This window comes from Phyllostomus discolor, chromosome 7 (genome assembly GCF_004126475.2).
Source record: "Phyllostomus discolor isolate MPI-MPIP mPhyDis1 chromosome 7, mPhyDis1.pri.v3, whole genome shotgun sequence".
Lineage (NCBI taxonomy): Eukaryota > Metazoa > Chordata > Mammalia > Chiroptera > Phyllostomidae > Phyllostomus > Phyllostomus discolor.
In genome coordinates, this window is record NC_040909.2 from 55,781,087 (window position 1) to 55,803,057 (window position 21,971).

At 37.1% G+C, this 21,971-nt stretch overlaps 1 protein-coding gene across 1 annotated transcript in view; it reads right to left on the minus strand.

The window, feature by feature from the left end:
• Positions 1-21,971, minus strand: part of CADPS (calcium dependent secretion activator) — a 478,898-nt gene that overhangs the window by 315,978 nt on the left and 140,949 nt on the right.

Here is a 21,971-nt window from a genome sequence, read left to right on the forward strand (position 1 = left end):
CACAGCAGAGGAAACCATCAGCAAAATGAAAAGGCAACCCACTGAATGGGAGAAGGTATTTCCAAAGGATATATCTAATAAGGGGCTAATATCTAAAATATAGAAATAACTCAATATTTTAAAAAATTGATTAAAGAATAGGCAGAAAACCTGTACAGACATTTCTCCAAAGAAGGCATACAGATGGCAACTGACACATAAGATAATTCAACATTGGTAATCAATCAGATAAATGAAAATCAAAACCACAATGAGGTTTCAAAATCAAAACCCCACTTGTCTGAAGGGCTATTATCAAACTGACAACAAATAACAAGTATTGGTGCAAATGTGGGGAAAAGGGAGCCCTCATGAACTCTCAGTGGGATTGTAAGTTGGTACAGCCACCATGGAAAACAGTATAGAAGTTCCTCAAAAATCTAAAAATAGAATTACTGTACAATCCCCAAAAGATATATTCACATCTATGTTCAATACAGTATTATTTACAATAGCCAAGATATGGAAGCAGCCTAAGTGTCTATCAATAGATGAATGTGTAACAAAGATGTGGTACATATATACAATGGAATAGTACTCGACCATAAAAAAGAATGACATTTTGCCATTTGCAGCAACATGGATGGATCTAGAGGGTATTTTGATAAGAGAAATAAGCCAGACAGAGAAAGACAAATACTGTATGATTTCACTTATATGTGGAATCTAAAATAAGAACAAAAACAAAACAAGCAAAACAGACTCATAGACACAAAGAACAAAGTGATGGTTACCAAAGGTGGGGTAGGGTAAAGGATGGGTGAAAAAAGTGAAGAAGAGTAAAAGGTATAAACTTATAGTTATAAAATAAATAATACTTGGGGATGTAATATATAGCACAGGTAATCTAGTCATAATATAATAATTTTCCACAGTGAAATATGGTTACTAGATTGATGACTTTGATCACTTTATATGGCATGTAAATTTTGAATCACTACATTGTACACCTGGAACTAATACAATATTGTATGTCAACTATACTTTAATTTCAAAAAAGAAAACTAAAGTTTGAGTTTGGGGGGCATTTAGACCCAGTTTCATTTCATATTCAAATCTAAAGTTTCTTTCAATGAGAGCTTGAGTAAATTTGCTGTTACCTCATTTTGAAGGCTGCTTGGGAAAGCTCGACTGTATTGATACAAAATAAATGTAATGATTCTCAGGTGTTCCTTTGGACCAAGGGAACAAAAAGTAAAATAAATCTGTGTCTTTTATTTTCCTTTATCTTTGAAATAAATATCATAAGTTGACTTGGGAATAGAAAAGACACTAGAAAAAATGTGTGTGTGTGTTTAAAATGTTAAGCAACTTCTTGTACCCACTTGGATAGATGGGTAAATGCTTGAAATTTGGAATCAAATCTTTAATTTCTCTAAAAACCTGCTCTGTGACCTTGGTTAGTTAAGTTCTGTTAGCTTTAATTTTCATACCTCTAAAATGGTGATATTAATAATTACCTGCATGAGAAAATGCATACTTATAACAATCCCTAACATAAGTGTTAGTAATTTTTATTATTGTTTGCTTTTGTAATGAACCCCTTGGCCTTAGTATCTGAAATCTTGAAATACTGAGTGTTTTTCAAAAGAAACCTTAGAGGCAGAAGGGGCTGGAAAAGAGTATTTGATGAGGCAGATACCGGCCAGCAGTATCCATCTCTGCTGCGGATGCTCATCGAAACACAAGAAAAACATACACAGAGACAAAGAGGTCCTGTGGGGAAATAGGAATGGAATGGCCACTCTCTCTAGTGGGGAGTGCCCCGTTTCATTCCCAAGCAGATTTTTATTGAGAATACAGACTTAGTTTGTGGATTCACAGTCTGGCAGAAAAGATCAAAAGAAGTAGGTGACTTACAAAGGGGAGGGTTCTGCAAACAGAACCCTCACTGTGATTCTGGGCAGAGATTGGAGTTTTACTATTTGAAAGGAGTAACAGGGCTCTAAGGGCACTTTTGGTTTCCTGTCTTTGCCTTCAAATTCTAATCTAATAACATCGTCCAGCAAACAGATCTCACAGGATCTTGCATATTCTATGTCCCAGGCCTGATTACCCTGGGGGTCAGCCATTTCTGGTCTGGGCTGCACTGCTCCTGCTATTTTTGCAGGCCTGAGTTAACAGAGAAGACAAAGGCAGCCAGGAGACTTGGATTACTCACTTCTAAGAACAAGGATTCAGGCTTTGACAAAGCTGAGGGGGTAGGGGTTGATGTCCATCACCCCTTCATTTCCACAGCCCTGAGTCTCTTCTCAGAAGCCTCCACATGATCATGCCTGTCTTGGGCGATTCCCTCCATGAGAAATCTTACCTGTCATTGGCTAACTGATCAAGCTTAGGAGGTCAGGCACAGAATAGGCAGTGTTCATGCCAGGGAAATAAGTTTTTGTCTCCTTAATGGCTCCTGGTCTGGAGGTCTCTCACTCAGCCTAAGCCATGGGGGGTTACAGCTTCCTGAGATCAGGCAGGGTGGCCCCCAACAATTTGAAGTCATGAAAGGCAAGGACCTACATCCAAGATTACTCTATTCAGCAAAGCTATCACTTAGAATGGACAGGCAGATCAAGTGCTTCACAGATAAGATCAAGTTAGAGGAGTTCATCGTCACTAAACCCTTATTATGTGAGATGTTAAAGGGACTTATCTAAGAAAAAGATGATCAAAAATATGAACAGTAAAATGACAACAAACTCACAACTATCAACAACTGAACCTAAAAAACAAAGACAAAAAAAGCTAAGCAAACAACTAGAACAGGAAGAGAATCAGAGAAATGGAATCACATGGAGGGTTGTCAGTGGGGGATGGGGAGGGAGAGCGAGGGGGAAAAAGTACAGAGAATAAGAAGTGTAAATGGTAGGTACAAAATAGACGGGGCGGGGGGAGGTTAAGAATAGTGTAGGAAATGGAGAGGCCAAAGAACCCATGGACATGAACTAAGGGGGTGGGGAATGCTGGTGGGAGGGGGTGTGCAGGGTGGAGGGGAATAAAGGGGGCAAAATGCGACAACTGTAATAGCACAATCACTAAAATATATCTAAAAAAACAAAAAACAAAAGAAAGTGATTGATGCTATAGTTCATGATGGGATCTAATTAGCAACGTAGATTAGTTATGTAGAAATGTAGCAAGGATAGTGATGCCAGAAGAGTATTCATGTATGCTTAGGGATTTGAAAAAACTTATGGGATAGATAAGCCCAAAGTTTTTATTTTTGGTTTGATAATTTGCTAAACCTGAGTACTAGAAGGAGCCTAAATAAAGTAAGTGATAAATGATATCCATCTTTAAATCTTATTAATTTATTATTTTTGAAAGGAGCTTTTGTGTTTTCTTCTCCTGAGTTCACATCCCATATAACATTTAAAATTCAATTTGAAAAGCTCTTATTTATAAGATTTTTCTGCTTTTTATTATTTCTATTTCCTTTCTTGCACTCTTTCCCCTTATTTTATGGGACATCTCACTTATTTTCAAGTATATTTTATCCATGAGGCATAGGCATTGTAAAAGTAACAAGTTTTAAGGATACATCTTGATTAAGTTTTATCTATGTGTACCATGTAAACACCACCCAGCTCAGTATAAAGAACAGCCCCAAAGAACTTTGTGTAATGATGAAAATGTTCTGTCTGCATGTCCATCTTGATAGCCAGAAGCCACGTGTGGATGTGGAGCACTTGGAATGTGGCTAGCATGGTTGAGGAACTAAATTTTAAATTTTATTTAATGAGGTTAGTGGGTACCATGTTGGACATTACAGATACAGAACAATTTGGTATTTGAGTACCTTCCAATCCATACTCACCCAGTCCTTCTTTCTTTCTCTGCTGGTATAATCACTACTCTGATTTACATTACCACCGATTAATTTTTCTGATCTTGAATATCTTAGAAATGAAACAGCAGAATACATACTCTTTGGGTTGGGATATATTCTCTCAATATATGTCTGTGAGAGTCATCCTTTTTGTTAAATGTACCAGTGTTCTTTTTTTAATTGCTTGAGTATTACATTGTATTTATCTCTTTTACTGTTGATGGATATATGAGTTATTTCCAATTTTTGGCTATTAGCAATGAAGCCACTTTAAATATTCCTGTGCTTATTTTTTGGTGACCAAATATACTGGAATTGCTGTGTCTTATCCTTCTCACAACAATATATGAGAGGTATAGTTCTTTCATTAAAATAAAGTTTTAACTTTTGAACTATGACTCTTTGTAAAGAGTAAAATAGTTACATGTTGTTCAAGGGAAGGTACAACAACTAACTGAGGTACTATTTGGGAATATCTAATAACTTGAAGATGCAATTACTTCACATCCCAGTAATTATGCTTCTATGTATGTTCCCTGGAGAGATTCTTGTACATGTGCACAAGGAAACATGTATAAAAATATTCACAATATTTTTGTAATGGTAAAAATTTTGGATTTCTTTAAGTAAATGATAATATATCCATAAAGAAATATCATCCAGAAAATAGAACTACATGTTTCAATATGAATGACTTTCTTAATGATGAGCCCCCCTGTCCCACCACCAAATAAAAACATCAGTGGCAAAAAAAATCACAGTTCAATATAACATATATAAAGATCTCATGTAGCCACAACAGTACTAGGCCTGTTCAGGTTACATGAGATCTGTCCAGAAAAAATTCAGCCCTTGTTAATTTAATGAAGATGGTTTGCACAACAGCGATGTAACCTGGCAGCCAAGGAGAATGGGCTGCATGAACAATGCATGAACAATGATGATTTCACTGTACTAGTCAGTAGGGGCAGTAGATGCTGTTGAGTGAGCATGTGTACTGTGTGGCCATCACATTAAAAATGATTGAGTAGAGCAACGAATCTGCATCAAATTTTGCATTTAACTTGACATTCCTCTGCAGAAACTATTCAGATGATTCAGAAGGCTATGACTATGGGCTACTGGTGACTGGCAGCTTCATCAAGACAACATGCTTGCCAATGCATCATGTCTCATACATTTTTTTTTTTGGCAAAACAACAAATTACCCAGGTGACTCAGCCCCCCTACAGCCAAGATTTGGCACCCTGTGGCTTCTGGCTTTTCCCAAAACTAAAATCAACTTTGAAAAGGAAGAGATTTCAGACTGGCAATGAGTTCAGGAAAATATGATGGAGCAGCTGATGGAGATTAGGAGAACTGTGTGAGGTCCCAAGGTGCCTACTTTGAAGGAGACTGAGGCATCATTGTCCTATGTACAATGTTTCTTCTTCAGTAAATGCCTCTATTTTTCATATTACATGGCTGGATACCTTCTGAACCGACCTTGTATGCGTCAGTAATGAAAGTATTAGGAAATGCATAGAAAGTATAAACAATGACAGCAGAAAATTTTTACCTTACATTTAGGGCAGGGTGACAGATTGAAACTTCAACTGCACCAATAACATTTATTTATTAATCTGGACAATGGGTATGCCCATTTAGGTGTTATATTTCCCATCATTTTGCATGCCCTAAAAAGTACCATATTTTTGGACTATAAGACACACCTAGGTTTTAGAGGAGAAAAATAGAAAAAAAATTTTTGAAGCAAAAAATATGGTAAAATATTTAATAACATAAATAACATAATATTTCACCAATGTAAATGTAAACAGAACTCAACACAAGCATTAACAATCGTTATTCCTCCCAAATTTGGGGGGTAGGGGAAAGTGTGTCTTATAGCCTGAAAAATACAGTATATAATAATGAGTCTGGCAAAGTGCTGGAGATTGCTAAGTAGGCCCTGGTAGCCAAACTTACTTATCAGTAACTGAATGAATCTCTAGTCACACCCACAAAGTTTCAGCTGGCCACATGGCTGCCCAGCTAGAGACACCCTTTGGGCTTCTTTGTAAAGAGATGTGGGTGTGGGGCTGTGAACCAAAGTGTCTCTGGTTTGATTCCCATTTGGGGAAAAAGCCTAGGTTGCAGACCAGAACCCCAGTGGGGGTGTCTTAGAGGCAACCACATATTGCTCTTTCTCTCCCTCTCTTTCTCCCTCTCTTCCTCTCTCTCTAAAAAAGTAAATAAATAAAATCTAAAAAAAAAAAGGAGATGTGGCCATATGGCCAAGTTCTTACAATGGGATCTAAGTGGAGGTGACCACAAACTCTTGGTTACATCTTTAAAAAGAAGCAGCTTATCCTTAACACTTCCTCTTTCTCTCTCCTTCTGGGCTGGAGATCAATGTGTTGGTGGTAAGATAGTCTAAATCATACACACAGGTGAGTTCCCTGTCTTGTCCATTAAATGTCAGCTTTGTGAGGGCAGGAATCTTGCCTGTCACATTCACTGCTGTATCCCCTGTTCCTAGAACAATTCTAGCACATGACAGATTCTCAATTCATGTTGAACGAATGCATGATTGTTTTATCACTATTGGTTGCCATCTATCTTCATTCTCACCTTACTTTTTATGAAGGTTTGCTGATTTTATTGTTATTTTAAAATGGAAAAAAAAATACCTGTCCATCTCAGAGCAATATAATGAAGTGGCTATATAATGAATTGGAAGTGGCCTTTCAATGACAAAAGGGTCAGAAAAGAAAATGCTATTTTCTCTGAAAGGCATTTGAAATGATGATTAAAAGCTGATGATTTTCCAAACTGCTAATTGAAAACACTATTGGACATATCTTCCTACATTTGTTAATAGTTTCCTGAGAACAAAAATATTTCCATATTTAAAATTTTGCTTCACTTTTGATTAGGATAGGTCAATGACCCTCAGGTCCCAATTCCTTGTTATATATGGTATTTAATTTTACTGTAGTAATAAAAATCATTATTTTCTAATGAAGCACTATCCATTAAAAGAAATTGGTAAAATATGTGGGGCATATATTGACTTTAAATAGTTGAACGCTAGGGCTGTCAACAACTGTGGTAGATTCAAAGGTGGTTGCAATTCTTCACTCTGACTACAACCAGACCATTTGCAATGTGACTTTGCAGCATCTCCCATCAAGAAATAGAATTGGTTTTACCTCTTCTTGAATCTTGACTGACTTTGTGAGTTTTTTTGCCCAAAAGAAGTGACAGTGTGACAATTCTGAACCAAGACTTCCAGAGGCTTTGCACTCTTCCATTCTCTCACCTAGCACCCTGTCTAGCAGCTGTATGAATTCCACGGTGAGAGATCTCATGGAGTATAACTGCATTATGCTAACTGAAGTCATCCTAGGTGAATCTATAGTCATCTACTCTTAAAGAGAAAAACATTTCCTACAGGAACCACAGCTAACAACAAACTCATAAGTGAGCCCAACCAAGACCAGACAAAGCACTCAGCTCATTTGTAGACTTGTGAGCAATATTAAATGCTTGCTGGCATAATCTATTGTTTGAACATTGTTTGTAATGCAGCAATAGCTAACTAATATAGGCATCAGGGCAACAGTACCATAAATGCCCTTAAAAGGCAAGGGCATTGTAGATTTCTAACAATCCTTGTTAAGTTTCCTTGACCTCACTAACAAATGAGAATTTCAGAATTCCTGATCTCTTGCTCAGTTCTTAAAACTATCTGTACTCTACCCTTACTCTTGGATAATGAGTAAAACCATCTAGTTTTAGTTCTCAAATATTTTCCCCAACCAACCTATCTTCTTTCCAATTTCATAGAAGGAGCCTTTGAAGTTAGCACCTTATCTTTGATGTCAGGATGTCAACATGTTAGAGTAGTTTGGAAATGTGGGCAATTCAGATTTGGCACAGAAAATGAGAGACACAAAAGGAGAAATTCTTGATTAAGACAGTTGTAATAGTAAAGAGAGGTTGTTAATTAACCCTAGAATCTCACTATATGTGGGGTTCTGTAAGATACACATATATTATTAACTTACTAATGGTCTGTTACTTGTAATATATATTTATTTTAAATGTCATCGGTGTTAGTGAGCTATCTCCACAATTATGCTGCACAACAAACCATTCCCAAAGTCAGTGACTTACTTTAACAAACATTTGTTGTCATGTTTATGGATCTGTGACTTGGCTGGGTTTTGCTGATCTGGACTAGGCTTGGCTGTAGACTTTAGATGCTAAAGTGGGTTGCTTAAGACTGGGTTGATTCCTGGCTGTGGATTCAGTTCAGGCCTTTGTATAAGTATTATACTGATGCATAGGATAAAAGACTAACAGCACCTAAGGCATGTTATTCTCTTGGAAGATTACCAAAGTCCAATGGCAGCAAGACCACAGGCACAAACACATTTCAAGTCCTCCACTCTTTAGTCTGGTAATAGCTCATTGACAAAGCAAATGTGATGGCTAAACCCAAAGTTAACAGGTTTACTCAATACACCATATGCCATAGCAGGATGTTTAATTCTAATACAGGTGAGTAAAGACTCTGTACCAATTATTTAATCATCATAATTTTTATGATATAATTTCTTCTTTATTCTGTTTCATCACTTGACAAAAGAGGATAATGGACATCTCAGATAATTTCTCTTCATTCAGCTTGAACTGCCTCTTCATTATTTAAACCTAGCTCAACTAGTACCTCCACTGTGGAGAGGCTTACTGAAAAATCAAACCCCATTTTTATCTGAGATCTCTAAAGTCCTCCAACCACTGAAGCTTACACTGCTATGCCCCACTAACTACCATGACCAACTCAGAATATGTTTATTGAATCTCTAGCATATGGCTCTCATTTCTATCTGGCAGATATTAACATCTATATTTTATGGAGAAGTTAATAAACTTCCTAAAGGTTAGATAGATAATAAGTAAGTGAGCCTAGATTCATACCCATATGTGTCTATAAACACACCTCTACCATATTATGTTACCCTTACACATTACAGCTGTCTACTATGTTATATATTGACTCTGTATTGTGGATGAATATTGCTTGCACATTAATTTTGTTCTCTCAAACTTATTGCATACTTCTTGAAGGCAAGATTTCCCCCAGCACAATTCAATTGTTTGATTTCAAGAACTGATTCCAGAGAACCAGCCCAATTCTAAATATTATTATTCAAGAGAATGGAATTTTCCTAAGACACAGGCATTTGATTTGTTAGTGGTGGTTAATACTAACTAGCACCAACTATCTTATTAGGTGGGAGCTATCATTATTCTGATTTTGTATGTGCAAAAAGTGAGGCTCAGAGAGGTTAACTGGCTGGCACATGAACATAGAGTAAGTAATAGAGTCAGAATGCAAATGCAAATATCTGCAACTTTAGTGTTCTATTTTTTGTCACTGGTGTTCAATGTTTCATTTCTGTACAATACTAGAGTTAAATTATAACTATGCTGAAGGTTTTAGCTAAGAAATTCTATAGAAACCAACACTTGGTAAATTTTTAGTCATGACCCAACTGTTGGCTCAAGTGGCAGTAATACAAATGATGTTTATATTTTTAAAAATATGTATATGCCAAGTATGGTGCTAAGTGATTTATTCATTAACTTATCACAGCCTCATAATAAATTCAATAAAGCACAATCTGTTATTATTCTCATTTTAAAGACAAGCACACTGACACTTAGGAAGTTAAGTGTCTTGTCCAAGATTTACAGTGCCAAGGAGCAGAGCCTGCGACAAGCCAGTATACTAAGAATCTGAAAGAACATACTTGACTTCTGTGTTACATAATGACAGTCTTCTGTTCCAACATTGTAAACAATCACCACTTCCCACTCCTCACAGAATGGATGGGCTAAGTTTTATGTTAAAACCTTTTGTGTTGAAAAGGCAGCATCTTATATCTCCAGAGTTTTTAAAAAGTACAAAGTTGTTTGTTATAATGTGATATTTATTTAATTCAGGGTTGACACACTGCAGCCCTTGGGTCAGATCTCTGCCAGCTGCCTGTGTTGTAAATAAAGTTTTACTGACACAGACATACCCATTCCTTATATATTGTATAAGGCTGCTTTTGCTACAATGGCAGAACTAAGCAGTTGCCACAAACACTGTAGGAACCACAAAACCTAAAATATTTACCACCCTGGTTTAATTCTTCATTTCAGACCATTGTAATCTGAATTTTCATGTGCGCTTTTGTGGATGGTCTTTCTCCAGAGAGCAACTTTGTTTGGATTCTGGGTCACTGAGCCCTGCCAGGAAGGTACTCACTTTGCAAAACATGAAGAAGCCACTCTTTAAAGTCAGCCAGTTGGCTCAATCACACACTGGCAAGGACAGGACAAGAAAAGATGAGCATCTCCTATCCTTAACCATTCTCTGAACACTGTCAGGCTTTACATATGTTTTCAAAAATTAAACCAGGAAAGATTTGAATTAATATGAAAGAACCTAAATGACTGAAGCCAATGCAAACCTAATTAGTCACCACTGAGTGAAGACACATCCATTAAAATCATTAATTAATACACAGAATTGAGTACTTCACTGACTTTTTTTTTTACCCCAATACATTTTAGTGAAAACAGGAGCAGGCTATATAAAAGGGACTTTTAGAAGATTTAGTAACACAGACACACATTCCTGGAGTACAGGCAGAATGAATAAAATTTCTACTTACTCTCCAGAACTTCCTATATCAATAAAAAATCACTACAATTTTCAACAATTGAGCTGAAGAGCTTATTTTGGAGTTATGCAACCTTGAGTCAAATACTGATTTTGCTCCTGACTGGCTGTTTGATTTTGGAAAACTTGTTTAACTTTTCTGTCTCTCTTTTTTTTTGGTTTCTTATTAAAATGTGGGTAAAATATCTAGCTTGCAAATTTATTATAAAGGTTAAATATGATAATATGTTTAACGTATTAGGTTTAGTGTCTGGCACTTAGTAAATGCTCCTCATTTGGTGGGCATTGTTGCTGTTCAAACTCAAGGTGAGAACATGGGTCACAGAGCCCCCCCGACCAAAAGTCCATACAGAATTGATCACAAGTCAGGAAGAACAGAGAGCTAGGGTAGTTTATGCTTATATTCAGAAAGGGTTAAAACAAAAAGACTTAACAATAACATTTAATCAGTAGGCTATCTCCCATTATCAAGTTTCTACAAATTTCAGGTCTGAAGCATTGAAGATGCAAGAAGGCTCCACATGTTAGGAGATGAAGGTAAATCCAAATCACTACCCATGTGGCATGTGGGTAGATGAAAGACATTCTGAAGCTTGTAAAATATCTCTATTTGCAAAGCTGTGCTAGATGGTTTATAAAAGCTTCCATCATTTAGTGAAAGGTGGCAAGCATAGAAAATACTATTTCTGTATATCATTTTCTGAAAGCACACCTCTTTAACACCTTGATTAAAATTTTATGGTTCAAGGCTTATGAATGGACTTTGACTAAAAGAGCATATTGATTATTCTATTCTAGCAACAAAGGGAAAAAATTGCTAAGATGTCCATAGCAGTTTTGAAGGCTGCATAGAAAATACCCGGTTCTGTGTTCCTTAGATGAGAACACCTACTGTCTTTCAATTTCAACTTCCCATTGCAGTTAGTCTTTCAATAATGCAGGCACAGTCAGATAGAAATATCTGGCCATGTGGTTTAGGAAGAAGTTATAGAGAAGAATTTTCTTATGACCCCATCATAAAAAATCAGGATGGGGTCTTCAGAGAGTTGTTGCTCTAGGAAATTACATATTGCCATCTGGCCCCATGCCTTCCACATCTTTAATGCCCTTCACTTTCATCTCTCATAACAGAAGAAAGCATGTTCATGGGGTATATACATCTTGACTTCTTTCCACATCCCAAGAATACTAAAATCAAAGTACATTTCGCAAGCTTAGCCACTGAAAACCAGCAGTCCATCAAATATCTAATGACTGCTAGGGGCTGTGAGTGACTTTGGAAAGATAATATTTAATTACTTCAACCCTATTTTGGGAGAAAAAAAGTTGAGCATGACCAGTGGGACAGTTTATGCCTGAACACATACTGTGAACCTCAGAGGAAATTCACACTATAACATAGGAGTATTGCAGGTGGATTGAGGTCTCAGATTGACATTTTGTGCCATTGTTGCACTTTACCTCATCAGAAAAACATGGCCAAACAACATGCACTTTCGTGAAATGTGGGCATTTAAGCCCCAGGAGGCCAGAAATGCCTTGGTCTCTGCATTACTGATTTAGTCACTATTTAGTTGAACATCTATTATCTGTCACAGATTGTGCTAAGTGTTGGTCATATAGTGCTAAATGCAACAGACATGGTCTTGCTCTTAAAGAGATAATCATGGAATAAGGAGGAATAAGAGAATGAATAAGTAATATAATATGCAACGTAATTTCATATAGTGTGAAGTTCTATGATGGTAATAAACAAGGTACTATCACAAAACAAACAAATAAGAAGAAGCCCACTTTAAGCTTCTGACTTTAAGCAGAATGATGAAGGAGAACTTCTCTAAAAAGGGCACATTTAAAATGATACTTGAAGAAGCCAGCCATATAAAGAATATCAGAACATCTGGACGGGGGAAGAACACTTGTGGCAGAAACTCGAGGATAACAACCAGCGAGTCATACCCTATTTTATAGTCCCTTCCACTTGAGTGTAGGTAGAGCCTGTGTCTTGTGTCTAATCAATAGTATAGGAATGACAAGAGTGAAGAGATTTTGCAGATGTGATTAAAGTCCAAAATCAGTTGACTTTAATAGAAAAGGAAATTATTCTGAGTGGGCCTGACTTCAAAAGGCGATACTTTTAAAAGAGGATCTAGGAATTGGAGACTTCAGGCACCAGAGACTCTCTCTCTGTTTCTCTGTCTCTCTGTTTCTGGCTTTGAAGAATTCTACAACTATCAGGATATGAGTTGTGCCAACAACAGGAGGGAGCTTGAAGAGGATCCTACCCTGTTGAGCCTACAGATGAGAACACAGCCCAGATGGGACCATCATTTTAAGCTTTAGCTTTCTGAGTCCCTGAGCAGAAAATCTAACTAAGCTGTGCCTGGACTTCTGACCTGAAAAAACTGTCAAATAACAAATGGGTATTCTTTTAAGCTACTAAGTTTGTGGTCATTCATTACACAGCAATATAACAAATACACATGCAATACTTTAAGCTGGACAAAATCTATAAAGTCATTGGGAGGTGTGATGTGGTTAGCAAAGAGAAAGATGGTTGGAAGCCAGATCATGGGCCATTCTATGACCCATGAAAGTTTAGGCTTCATCCTCAGCATCTGACATTCAGTGTCTAGTGCACAGTATGTACTTAAAATATGTTAAATGAATTGGTGAATTTATGAATAATGAAATTTTGTTAAATTAAAGTGTTAATACCAGACTGTCATTACCACCTCCCTCAGATTTTAAAAACATTTTTCAGTAAGATATTTATTGAAAGACCATTATGTGCAAAGAACTGTCTTGGTTTTAGAGGGCTAAAAAAGTGATTAAGAAATACAACCTGATCCAAGAAGTAAAACCTCAGTCAACAGATCTACTAGAAACTTTTCGACTAAAGACTCTATGATGAGGTATGGATACAACCTAGTAATCTGGGTCACCTGATTATCAGCTGAAAGCCTGATAACTTGGGGTTTCTCTTCAAAGTCTAATAAACTATCTGAAAATCTGCCAAGTTCTAATCAGGTCAAAGGAAGCTAGCACTGTACTAAGATAACCACATCATTAAAGTGATGATGGTTTAGAGAGGAAAGGAAATAAAATGTTAAGAAAACTAGTAGTTCAATAATCATGGGGAATTCAATCTTAAAAATGCAAAGGTGTTTGTGGATTGGAAAATTATATCTCATGTGTCTCTGGTGAAGTCTTCTAGAGTATTTGAAAATCTTTAGGAATTCAGAGATGACAAATGAAGAGGTTATCATCACCTTCTATTAGTTGGAACATGCATGTTATCCCTGCTGCCCCTTAAGCATAAATGCTGGCTGAGGAGAAGGTCAGAGTCATACCACTGATGTTTCAAGGAGCTACAGATCAGTAACAAGACAACCAGAAATGCCACTCTCAAAGCACAATATTGAAACACAAGGAAACAACTGATTTCCTTAGCTCATACTCCCATTGGAAATTAGCTGGGTTGTTTCCCTAAGAAGAGTTTATGTTATGTATACTTGAAAGTGTATAAAGTTGCAGACTTGCATTCTTCTAAAACACACCTTAGCGATGTTTTTCAAGAGAAAAATGTTCATACATTTGAAAATGAAGCAATTAAGAATAACTGAATAATTGGAATTAAGCAGAGGACAGGCAGTAGCAGATACTTGGTACAACTGGGCATTAAACTGCTCTAGTTTTGGAGGCCACTAAAGGGAAAGGGGAGAGATGGTGCTTTGGATATTTAAAACTTTAAAAGTATATATCATCATCATCATCATCATCATCATCACCACCACCACCACCACCATCATCATCACTTGCTTTGCATTTTATGACAACAGCAAGAAGGTCTTAGCCTCATTTCCCAGGTAATTCTACCTATTCTCAAACACTTATCCTACTCTTTTTGAGTTAGGTTTAGAATTCAACTCAAATGCTCAAAGAGTGACATAATTAACTGCTTCCTCCTAGAGTCTAGGAAGATAAAAACACTGATTTCATAATGAGTTTCCAGTTATTTTACATTGATTATTATGTTGACTATAAGCAATCTCTTCTATGAAATAAGACAATGCATTCTCAAATAAGCCAAATAGATTTGAAAAAATCCCACATGCAAATATGGAGACATTTGTTAAACGTCCTCACTTTTTTAAAAGTTTTGATAGACTCGGTTCATGTTACAACAGACAACCAGTATATAACTGACAGAATTGCTCTTTGATAAACATCATTTTTCATTTGAGATAAAAACTGCAGTGACTCCAAGAACTTTACAGAGATCACAAGAAACTTTAGAAGCAGCACCAGAAATCAGATGATAGCTTCCCTTAGGATTGATATGCCTAAGAACATGTGTACATTTCTGGTTTTGGAAGCACCCAGGAATTGCTTTGTTTCATAAGAAGGTCCAGAAAATACAGAATAAAACAAAAAAAATTAAGCAGGGTAAGAATGAAAACCATGTGATTTTCCTTTCTACACATATATGGCTTTGTTCCTCTGTGTTAACAGAGTTCTGCAGAGCTCAACGAGGTCTATAAGAAAGCAAGTAAACAAATCTATAATTTCTGAAAGCTGATGGCAGGGTGTGAAAAGTGCAGACTTACATGAAACTGTTCTGGTCAATTTGGGGCTATTTGCAGGGGTGACATCTGAGGGCTCACCAGCCTCAGTATGCCAGGGTACTGGTTGCTTAGCCGTGTCCCCCACATCAATGGTGGTGTGGATGACAGATGAGGGCAGACTGATGAAGAGCTCCCATCTTTCTGGTTGTTTCACTTTAATGAATTAAAAAAAATAATACCTCAAATCTATGATTTTATATACATTACTTTTAAAGGTAAAGATATGTTTAAAAAGTGAGTTAGGAGTTGGCTAAATTAGAAATATTAAATAAGTAATCATACAGGTAGTACTTGGAAGTGGCAAAATCATGAAGGTGGTATATTAATGGCTGAAGTCTAGAAAACAATACAGAAGATAATTTTCTTCTTATCCCATTGTTTTGATAGCTTATTTGCTGAGATTTTTGCTATTTGCTTCCATTTACAAAGTACCTATACAGTTGAGATAAAAATTTGAAAACACAGAACAGCACAAATGAAAGCAATAAAAATCAACCATAATTATACCCCTAAAGGCAAGCTCATTTAAGACTTTGTTTTTCACCCATTCAGTACTTTTGCCATAAAAATAAAATTATGCCTTCATACTCTGTTTCATAGTCTGATTTTCCATTTAACAATAGCTAATGAATGTTTTCTCATGTGATAAGCTTTCTTCTTTAACAACTATTTTATTAGCAGAAGAGCATTCTCTTACATGGTTAAATAAAAATCTAATTAATCTCCTACTGTTGGGAATTAAAGTTGCTTCCACTTTTTCACTGCCATATAAAATGCTGCAATGACATCTTTGGACTTAACACTCTTGCACACATCTCTGAACGTTTACTTATAACAAATTCCTAGATGTAGAGCTGCTAGGTCAACAGGTTTGCCCTTTATAAAAGTGTTTTGATGAAAATAACAGATTACTGTACAAGAAGGTTAAAATAATAAATTATTGCAACAGTAACTTATCAGAATACCCATTTCTATAACATTCATAATGTATTATCATTACCAATGTTCTTTTTATAAAATACTTTCATTGTTTGACAATGTAGTTAGTTATATTACACAGATTACTAAAGTCATAGAACATAAAATTAATCATATATTTAGAATTCATTTGTATTTTTATTTTTTAAAGATTTTTGTGTTATTTTATTTTTTAAAATATATTTTATTGATTATGCCATTATAATTGTCCCGTTTTCCCCCCTTTATTCCCCTTTGCCCTGCATATCCCCTCGCACCGGCATTCCCCCTGTTTAGTTCATGCCCATGGGTTATAAATAGAAGTTCTTTAGTGTCTACATTTCCTATACTATTCTTAACCTCCCCTTGTCAATTTTCTACCTACCATTTTGCTACTTATTCACTGTACCTTTTCCTCCTCTCCCCCTCACTGTCCCCCACTAATTGACCCTCCATGTGATCTTCATTTCTGTGATTCTCTTCCTATTCTAATTGGTTGCTTAGTTTGTTTTTGTTTTTACTTTTTTTTAGGTTCAGTTGTTAAAAGCTGTGAGTTTGTTGTCATTTTACTGTTCATATTTTTAATCATCTTTTTCTTAGATAAATCCCTTTAACATTTCATATAGTAAGAACTGGGTGATGATGAACTCCTTTAACTTGACCTTATCTGGGAGGCACTTTATCTGCCCTTCTATTCTAAATGACAGCTTTGTTGGATAGAGTCATCTTGGATGTAGTACCTTACCTTTCATGACTTGGAAGACTTGTTTCCAGCCCTTTCTTGCCTGTAATGTTTCTTTTGAGAAATCAGCTGACAGTCTTATAGAAACTCCTTTGTAGGTAACTGTCTCCTTTTCTCTTGCTGCTTTTAAGATTTTCTCCTTATCTTTCATCTTGAATATGTAATTATGATGTGTCTGCCTCCTTGGTGTCTGCTTCCTTGGGTTGAACTTCTTTGGGACTCTCTGTGCTTCCTGGTCTTCGTGGAAGTCTATTTCCTTTGCCAGATTAGGGGATTTCTCCATTATTTTTTTTCAAATAAGTTTTCAATTTCTTGCTCTTCCTCTTCTACTTCTAATACCCCTAAGATTTGGATGTCAGAATGTTTAAAGTTGTCCTGGATCTCCCTAAGCCTTTCCTCATTTTTTGAATCCTTGTTTCTTCATTCTCTTCTGGTTGGATGTATATTTCTTCCTTCTGCTCCAAACCATTGATTTGAGTCCCAGTCTCCTTCCTGTCACTGTTGGTTCCCTTTTTGATTTTCCTTTACTCCACTTTTCATAGCCTTCATTTTTTCCTCTAATTTGTTACCATATTCAACCAATCCTATGAGCATCCTGATTACCAGTGTTTTGAACTGTGCATCTAATTGGTTGGCTATCTCTTCCTTTAGTTGTATTTTTTCTGGAGCTTTGATCTATTCTTTCATTTGAGCCATTTTTTTTTTGTCTTGGCATGCCTGTTACATAGTACTGCATGGAGCCTTGGGTGTTCACTAGGTTGGGGCAACCCATGTTGCTGCGTAGTGACGATGTATGTGGGGAAGGGTCTGAGATGGAACAATGGTGCTTGCTCCATTCTCTGCTAGTTTTCATTCACCTCCCTAGCTACCCATAATCAAATTGGGCCCTTCTGGTGCTGATTCCTGGGTGGGTGGGTGGGTTTGTATACATTCTAGGACCTTACGGGTCTCTCCAATGAACTCTCCTGTGAGGGTGGGAGTTTCTTCCACCACCTCAACCCCCACAGATATTTTTAGTCAGAGGTTTTGAGGCTTTATTTCCCCATATGGGAACCATGGGTTGTGTGGTCTGTCTTGCTCATCAGTTGTTCCTCCAGGTTTATCTGTACATGAATGTGGGACCACCCTGTCTGTCAGCTGTTGCCTTACCTCGAGTCCTCTCCACCAAGCTGTCTCTGCCCCTCCTACCTGTCTGGATGAATGTTTCTTCTTTAACTCCTTGCTTGTTGGACTTTCATACAATTCAATTTTCTGTCAGGTCTGGTTGTTTTTTGTTTTTTAAATTTGTTGTAATTTTTTTGGTTGTGCAAGGAGGCACAGTATGTCTACCTATGCCTCTATCTTAGCTGGAAGTCCTAATTTATATTTTTTCTTTTGTGAATTACTTGCATATGCTCTTTGTCTTAATGTGTATTGGTGTGAAACCCTAAAGTAATGATAATCAGACTTAGGTGTGAAAACAGAATATAATACTAAATGCCTTGAGTATTTGATGCGTGGGTCACTGGCCAGCAGTGATCATGGAACGCTGCGGATGGCTTGTCGAAATGTGAGAAAAACATACACAGAGACAACCAGGTCCTGTGGGGGAATAGGAACAGCAGGGCCACTCCTCACATAGGGACCATGTTGGCCACCCTCTCTCCTGGAGGGTGCCATCGCCACTCCTCACGTGGGGAGCGTGCCACCCTGGTGGGGAGAGGCTTTTTATTGGTTTCATTTGAATAAGAATTCAGGTAAAAGCTCATTACTCATTGCTAGGAAGTAAGGATCAAACAATAGATAACAAGGAAGTCTGAGGACCTATTTTGAGTCGGGATCAAAAAGCTGTAAAACTTTGAGGAACAAACTAACTTCCTCCTTGGACCCTTCTCATTCAACTGAGAGCATTCTAAACAAAGCAGGTTCCACAGGATTTTACATATTCTTTCTTAGGCCTGATCACCTGGGGAATCCACCCTTTTCAGCACAGAGCTGCACCACCCTGCCATTGTTTCAGGCTTAAGTGGAGCAAGGGAACTAAGGCAACCAAGGGATAAGGAGATTTTCTTCCAGATGATGAAGACTCAAACTATGTCAAAGCCGAGGAGCGAGGGTCCATCACCCCCTTTTGTTATAGCCCCCAAAGTCCTTCTTTTGGGGGCCTCCCACGTGATCGTGCCTGTCTTATGTCATTCCACCCTTGGGGAATCTTACCCATCTTTGGCTAACCGACCAAGCTTTGGGGTTCAGTTATGAATGAAGCAGAAGAAGCAGCGCTCCTGCCAGAGAGATAAGCTTTTGTCTCCTTGCTGGCTTATGGTTCCAAGGGCATTTCCTTAGCCTTAGCCTAGGTGGGGGTTACAGCTTCTGATACCAGGCAGGGTGGTTCCCAACAGGTATTCATGTCCCAAGAAGCACTTTACATTTCTTATAATTCTCTTTTAGCTAAGGAGACAATCATTATACTTGGGAGAGAGAATATTACTTTTTTATTATTGTATTATTTCTAATGCATGGACAATATGAGTCAAATTAATTCATTTTTTAGGGGAAACCTGTAAACTATGGTTGGCCATGTAGCTCTATTCAGCAACTTCAAAAATACTGAGATAAAAAATGACATAGCAGTGGATTCATTACAATGATGCTGCTTTTGAGCAAGAACAAAAGATACACATAATAAACTGTTCCAATAAGAAGAAAAGTTAGTCCCTAGAATAATTATTTTTTCCTATTAGGTTTAGAAACACTTGACTGTTTCTGTAGTTTTGAATCTTACTTACCACCCACATGAGTGATTGCCAATCTTTATGAAGCTCTGACAACCCACCTTCTTATGGTGGAGAAGGTGGTGGTGGGGTTAATGGGATTAGTGGCCATGGTAGATGGTAATACCACCTGTATACCCCATTCCCAAAGTGCCATGAGGGATGCAGTAATATTTTAAGTAAAAAGAACAATTAAATTTAATTTTATAATGAGGTTTATTGGAGAATTTCAAAATACTTCTTAACCCATCAAAGAAACCCTCTACCTTTGGGTTGGTGGTCAGTGTTCTAGATTGAAATGGCTGAGAAGAAAGTAGGATGTCAGAAATATCTTTAAATGTCATATATATATTATGAAATACTAAATAGATTCCTACTTACTAAAATATTCAGAAAGTTCAGGGTAGCCATGATGGTTGAAAACAATACCTTATTTACTAGTTAAACTAACCTGTTACTATCCATTTATTAATTCAATAGGCAATTAGTGATCACTCCCTATGTGCAAGAATTGTTTCATGCACTGGAAATATTAGCAAATAAGGCAAAGATGAATGAGGCTAAAATTCTGGTGAAGGATAATCAGGAAAAGGGAGACAGATAATAAACAGTTAAAAATGGATGCTGAACAAAAAATGGAAAATAGTGGTAAAGGTGGTGAATGGAAATATAATATAAGTATGACATGGAGTCACTCGGTGAGGAGTGAGGCAAGGGAGAACTTTAGATGAGGTAGCCTTAGATGACCTCTTGGAGAAGTTGGTAATTAAGCTGTGCCAGTCACACAAAGGTCTTGGCAAAAAGCATTGTAAACTGTGGGAAGAGCAAATGAAAAGGCCCAGGATGAGTGTGATGTGCTGGGGAAATGGAAAGAATGCCAGTGAGTAAGCATGCCCGGAAAGTGGTGTGAGCAGGGCTGGTTCATGTACTGCCTCAGGCTTTTGTGAGGAGTTGGGATGTCTTCTATGAGTGATAGGACACCACTGGAAGGTTTTAGGCACAGGACTGTCACAATCCAATTTACATTTTAAGAATATCACTTCAGCTGTATGTGATGAGTACATCACCATGGGCAAGAGACGAGGTAGTATTACCAGCTGGGTAGACACTGTGGTTATTCAAGTGAGAGATACTGATGCCTTGAACTACAGAGTAGCCAGGGAAGTGAAAAGAAGTAAGCCTTAATATTCTATATTTCTTATATTAAACATTTGTGGCACTATTCTGATACTGTTTGTTGACTTTTTGCTTCTTCCAGTAGACTACAATATATTTGAACTGCTACCATTTATAAAGTGACCCATGTTGTTCAGGGCTTTATGCACATTGAATACTCATAATATTTTATCCCAAGCTCATGTGTGAAAGGTTAACTATCTCTCTAAGACCACAAAGTCAGGGTGGGGTCATATTAAGATTTACCTAGGTTTGTCTGATTCTGAGCAAGGCACAAATCTTAGCCAGTATACTATAGTGTCTTCATTTAAACTGTCTTAGGGTCAAAATTGGTGCAGCGGAACTAGGGCATGGCTGAATCTCTAATGCTTCTTAGAAGGAGAAGGGCAGCAAAAAAAATCAGAAAGGAGGGCTCTTGTTTAAAGTGCAGATTCCCGGGCCCTGAGAATACAGGATCAGCGTTTTTAGGGTTCAGGCTTGGAAGTGTGCATTTAACAAATGCTCCCAAATGATAATTACTAAAGTTTGCAGAGATGGCAAAGTAGGCATTCAATAAATATTCGTAGCATGAATATAACAAAAAGCTTCACAGGAAATGAAGATCTAAGGTACCTCATTCCCCCAACTGCCAATCCAGAGAAAACAGAAGACCATTTTGGGCTGGGCTCAAGCAGAGCCTCAGCTAGCCCCTTCAGATTCACTCAGAAATTCAGCTGTGGCTGATAAGTGGGTATGGCATATTCAGGCCTTCTGGAAGCTTTTGATTTTAAATAATTACTCTTGATAAGCAGGTGCTAAGTCCAGTTGTCTCCCTAGCTAAAGACCTATAAGCCCCTAAGTGGCAAACTCTATCTGTTTTAAAGGCAAAACAGTCTCTTTTTTTTAAAAAAAAGTCATTATTTTGATATTTTTTAACTTTTTGACACATGGGAGCTAGGCTTTATTCACAGAGCTGATTTACTCTTACACACAGTAAGCATAGTACCTAAGGCCTATATTAGGGGATAACAAAAATGTTCTAATTCCTTTTTAAATCAGAAGAAAACCATTATAGCCTGTTTTAGCCTAAATTATATTAAACTTTTACCAATGCAGTTGTAAAATATAATTTTTAATTTTTTTAAATCAAGAACAG